Raw genomic sequence first — 5,981 nt, 5'->3', positions numbered from 1 at the left:
GAGCCTGGGGTACCAGAGAACCTTTTGCTGTCATAGATGAAGAAAGAGAGGCCCAGGCTGGTAAGGGGGCTAGCTCCCAGAGATGCAGACCGCCTGACCACAGACTCTCCAGCGATTTTTGTGGTGGCCAGGTCAGTTTTCTAGCGAAGGCATGGGAATCTCCATGTTGGAGTGCCCCTCCTGTTCAGAAGTCACAAAAGAGTCTACAGAGAGGCAAAAACCGAAGTGTGGTCATCAGGAGAGTTGTGGACCTGGCAACTGATAGCCCCGAGGCTTAGCTGCTCTGATGGAGGCAGAAAAGCCAGGCTCTGGCCTGGTGTTGCTGGCCCCATCCCAGGTCTCTGGCCTGCACTCTGGTGGCCTCCACAGATCTTCATCTTCAAGCCCTTCATTCTTTAATAACATGGGGGTGATAATGAGGTTCTGCAGTCAAGTGTGGCTTCTCTCACCTGTCTACACCACAGCCAGGAGTGACTGGGCCGGAACCTCCCCCCCCCCCCCCCCCCCCCCCCCCCCCCCCCCCCCCCCCCCCCCCCCCCCCCCCCCCCGCGCCTCCCGCCTTCGTGTGGAAGGGGATCTTTGTGCTCTTCCCTTACTAGGTATGCATTCCTCTTGTCTCTCCCCCCATCCCCCGGGGCCTCACCTCTTCCTGGATAGAGCTGTCCCTTGATAGGGCTTTTCCTTACTGGGAAGTCAGCAATCGCCAACCAATCACCAACCGGCCCTGATATGGTACACACATACCACACATGCCATTTATCCACAAACAGACACACCACATATATCACACATATTCAAACCACACAGTATACACCCTCCCATCCACCACATACATACATACATATGCACAGAGAGCCCAACCACACACACCAATGACAAATAACACACACACACACACACACACACACACACACACACACACACCACAGTCCTACCGGGAAGTCCATGTGTCTCTGCTGTTACCATTTTGCACTCTCCTGAGAATCCCTTCCCCTAGCTGCACCTCTCCCCTAGCTGCTCCCTTTCCTAGCTGCTCCCCCTTCCCTGTCCCCTTATCTTCACCTCTCCAGCAGCACTCAGGGCTGTCTACCTTGTGTCCCAGGGAAATAAGTGCTTGCTTAATCCTCTTAAGAACAAGCTACAAACCACTTTGTCAAAGGAGATCTCCTGTGTTTTTTTTTTTTTTTTTTTAAAGACAGAATCACAAGTGCCTGGCTGGACTAGCACTTGCTATGTAGACCAAGATGGCCCTGATTTTATGGAGCTCTGCCTGCCTCTGTCTCCCAAGTGCTGGGATTAAAGCTGTGTAGTGTACTACCGCCCATAACTGGTCTACTGATTTTTAAAAACCAGAGTTGGAAAGCTGGTTGGTATTCTCAGCTCTATTAACAGAGAGGTTGAGTCACTAGCCCATGGCCACACAGCTGGAAGTTGATTTCTGGCTTGACTTCAGGCCCTTGAGGTAGGTCCTGCTCTCTTCTCTGCCACAGCTGCCTCCTGCTCAAAAGTCCTCGAGGGCAGGGATGAGGAATACCTTTAGCCAAGATTGTTGCCTGGCCAGGTGGGATAGGTCTAAGTGTGTGAAATCTCTTTGAGCTGTTTCTTGAATGTGGGAATGGCCAGGCCCTGCCTGACAAAAATCACATTCAATTCTTGGTGCTGCTTCTGAGAGTCCAGAATCGCTGAGACTAACCAGTGGTTTCCAACAACCTTCCCAGTGCTGCGACCCTTTAATACACTTCCTCATGTTGTGGTGACTCCCAACCACGAAATTATTTTCGTTGCTAATTTGTAACTGTAATTTTGCTACTGTTATGAACAGTAATGTAAATATTTTTGGAGATAGGGGTTTGCCAACATCCTGGAGCCCAACTTCCCCTGGCAGCCACAGATGTAGCCCGTCATTGCCGGATCTTTTAAGGTTATCTCCTGCTTCTTCCCACTGTCCCTGGCTTGCCTGTGCAACCCCAGGTGGTGTGCATTGCTTTCGGCAGGCTAATTTGTCCACTGGCTCTTCATGGAATTATCAGAGGGCCTGAGGCAGAGAGAAGTGGAGGGAAGAGGGGACAGAGCAGGAGGAGCTTCCTGAACAGATGTGTGCTTGACAAGGTTCTGGCCAAGCTGGGTCTGGGTCCCGGTCCTAGGGAGGGGGCTCTGGGAGGGGCAGGGTCCCTGACAGGAGCCCAGAATCACGCTTGCTTCCTCTAGGAGAGGCTGCTAGGCTGTGAAGGACGGTCTAAGACAGAAGCGGCTCGTGACAGTCACCTTATGGACAGGAAACTGGCTTCCACAGAAGGACACATGGTGGCAATGAATGTCTCAGCAGACCCTGAACTTTGTCAACCCTAAGCTCCTAGCTTCTCTGCCATGAAAAGGGGTTTGAGCTCTGGGATGGGGCCAAAAGTTCAGGGTTCTAAGGTAGCCCTGGTGTTAGCCCTGCTGTGTCGTCTTGAGCATGTTGTGTGTGACTCTCTGGACCTTGTTACCTTCGTTTTCTCTCTACAAATAGCTGTCAGCTCTCCATTTCTGTAGTGTTCCACCTTCTGCCCCAGCAAGACCATGTATCTGCTGGATTCTCTATTGCTTTTAACCTCTAGGCAGATCTCCAGCCATCTGGAGCCTATGGATTTTATATGACTTCTCACATTGAGTGGGTCCCCAAAGAGAACACAGGTCTGGTCACAAAACCCAAGCTTTCTCAAATTTCTGTTGTAAGAAAATGGTGATCCAGGAAGGTGGCTCAGTGGGTAAGGGTGTGTGGTGCCAAGTCTGATGACCAGAGTTCGATCCCCAGGACCCACATAATGGAAGGAGAGAACTGATTCCCATAGGTCATCTTCTGACCTCTGACCTCCACACACATGATGTGCAGCTCCAGCCTCCAAAATAAGCATTATTATTGTTATTATTTTTAATGGAAATGGTGCTATACCAATCAGCTTTGCCAGACTGAGAAGAACCTGAGATGCAGCTCAGGGTAGAGACACATTCAGTTTGTTGATGGAGATGTAGTCTGACCTCAGGTTTGCTTACTGGGGACTGGATGTGCTATTCATTTCTCTCATTGGATTGGGAAATATGCGCAAGGCCCTAAATTCAACCTGGGGCCCAAACAAACAAAGGAAGCAAACCTCTCAGCCCACCAGAAGGCCATGCAATGGGTAAGCTTCTGTATGAGACTAGGAGAAGAGCTAGCCCTGGGAGCTCTCTGAGAGAGCCAGGGAGCAGCCATAGCTGGCGGCTGAGCCATAAGAACAGGGTGGAGGCTGAGGAACATGAGGAAAGGGAGCTGGCACACAACTAGAAAATCTGCAAGAGCTCACCTGGATGGGCTGGGATAGCGGAGAGGTGCCAGATTAGGGCAACCCTGTACCTCCTCTACAAAAAGACTTCAGGGCTCTGTCCTGTCTCAGTGCTGGGCCTGGGAGGCAGAACCTGACAGTGCCTGTTAGATATGTTACAGGCCCAGTGCGGGAAGCTGTTTTGATTAAATTTGGGAGCATAATTGCAGGGTTGGTGCTGTGGCCTCATTATGGCTTTTTTAATCTTGTTAACCTCTCCTCCCCACCCCCTTCCCTCCACAGCCACAGGCTGCGGCCTCAGAACAATACCAGGAATATTTTCCATCTCCCCATCATGGTTTCCTCCTCCTCCTCCCCCAGATTGGCTCCCAGAGGCAGGATAGAGCAAAAGAAACAAGAAGAAGAAGAAGGCAAGGCCACAGTGGGGATTTGAAGTGTGGCTTTCTTCCCCAGAGCGCTTTTTGGTTCAGTTCCCATGCATGCCACAGCTGGTCTGGAGTTGGTGGGGGGGAGGTGGATGGGGGGAGGAATGGGGGTGGTAACACCAATCAGGTAATATCAATCAGACTGGTGGTAGCTTCAGGAGTTCCCCCAAATCAGGCCCAGAGTTCTCTTTTTCTGAGGGAGAAACGGAAAAGCTGGGTTGGTGACCATGCTATGGACTGAGGCCATAGAGATAAAGAGGGCAGCCTTTGGGCTTGGGAGGTGGCAGGGGTGGGGATGGGAGCGGGAGGAGGAAGCTAAGAATAACCTGGAGCTTGGCCTAGACAAAGATGGAGAGCAGCGACCTCTACACACAGATGGCATCAGTCAGGTGGGACGGCTCCGGGGCTTCACGCACCTATTAGGTGACTTCTTCTTTACCCAAAGCATGCATGCAGCAGGCAGGGAGGAGTGGGTATGTTAGGAGGGTCCACGGAGAGCGTGCTGGCTGTGAGGTCAGTGTTTGGGGTGCCCTGGGATGGTGAGGAGCTCCTGGCCTCAGTCCCTCATGGCCCCAGTCGTGTGGTTAGTTATTAAGCTGTAAACTCCCTGGGAGGATTGCCACCATCCAGTGTAGGGGTTGGGAGAGGGTGCTGGGGGGAAGCCAGAGCCTTGTATACTTGTACAGAAGCCAGAGGTTCTCTGAGACAACGGCTGTAGGAAATATGCAAATCAACATGAGGTTGGCACACTCTGCACCCGCAGCCTAGGGCTTGGCCTCTCCAGCAGCTTCTGGCCACTCATCTATCCCATCATGACTATGTCAGCAACCTTGATCTTTCTCCTGAGCCCCCAAACCAGACCTCTCTAGGGTAGCAGAATGCCCAGTCATGCAAAGCCTGGATCCAGAATGTAGAGCTAACCTCAACCTTTGTTCTCAGCTGTCCTTCCAGTCCCCAGACTACCATACGTACATGTGTTCTTTCATCCTGCCTTGGACTGTCCCCAGTGATCCCTTCCTTGGACGTATCCCTCCTAGCTTGTTGCCCAGGTCCTCTGTCCTCTGCTGGGTGCAGGCAGGTGTCTCCTCACACTCATCTCTGAGCAGCTGTCCTTAACACCCTCTGTGCTGGCTAGTTTGACACAACTAGAGTCTCCCGAGGAAGAGGGAACCTCGGTTGAGAACTTGTCTCCATCAGATTGGCCTGTGGGCACGTCAGTAGGGCATTTTCTTAATGGTTAATTGACATAGGCAGGCTCAGTCCACTGTGGGCTGGACGATCCTTAGGTAGGTAGGTCTGGCCTTTTTTTTTTTTTTAAAGAAAAGTGAGAATTATAAGTCAAATAAATAATGGAAAGTAAGTTAACACTCCCCAGGGTTCCACTATTGTAGCCAATAATGGTTTCTTTCTGATATTCTAGTCTTGGACCACCTTGCTTTGTGTCAAGCTCTCAAGAAACTCTGAGCCTGGATTTCCTACCTTATCCCATCTTCCAGGGCCAGCTCAGACCCTGGAAGTGACCTTTTGCCAGCCAATACAGCCCATGTTGAACCCATGATTCCTTGACCCTGTTGCTTACAAAGGTCCTGGCCATCAGGCACATTGAAGTCTGTCAGTACCCTGACCAGTGGCAGGGCTGCTTCTCAGATGAACTTCAGTGACACCCTGGGGGACGCGCGTGTGTGTGTGTGTGTGTGTGTGTGTGTGTGTGTGTGTGTGTGTGTTTGTAAGTGAGAAATGGGGTTGTATTCAGGCTTCTGGAGGGAACTACAGGGCCCAGGAGACAAAGCTGGTGCTTGCTAAGTGATTTGAGCACCAGGGCCTCAGCCAAGCAGGATGACCTAGTGACCTGTCTGTGAGGCAGAGGAGAAGCAGATGTTCTGAAGCCAGTAGAAATATATGAGCTACTTCCTGCCAGGGTCCCAGTGAAGTGGTAGGAGGGGACAGGTGTGAGTAGCATCCCTTAAAGCAGGGTCTGGGCCAAGTATGGGAAAGGTGTTTTCTCCCAGGGCTGACCTGGCAGCATGGGGTTATGACTCAAGGGCCACCTTGGGAAATACTAGCTGGGTTTTTCCCAGCTTAAGGAGGGCCAGGAGCAATCCCTGAAGCACATGGCTGAGGGCCAGCTAGGCCACAGTCCCTACCCTCTGCTGCAGTACTGAATATCATTCACAGGGCCCACTCTGTCCATTGAAGCCTTTGCCTCCTACTTGGCTTGTCTCCTGCCTCAGCCACCAAATTGTTCTTTCTCAGT

The sequence above is a fragment of the Mastomys coucha genome, unplaced genomic scaffold (assembly GCF_008632895.1).
Source record: "Mastomys coucha isolate ucsf_1 unplaced genomic scaffold, UCSF_Mcou_1 pScaffold23, whole genome shotgun sequence".
Taxonomy (NCBI): Eukaryota; Metazoa; Chordata; class Mammalia; order Rodentia; family Muridae; genus Mastomys; species Mastomys coucha.
The sequence above is the reverse complement of the archived record's forward strand: the minus strand, read 5'-3'. Positions refer to the sequence as shown.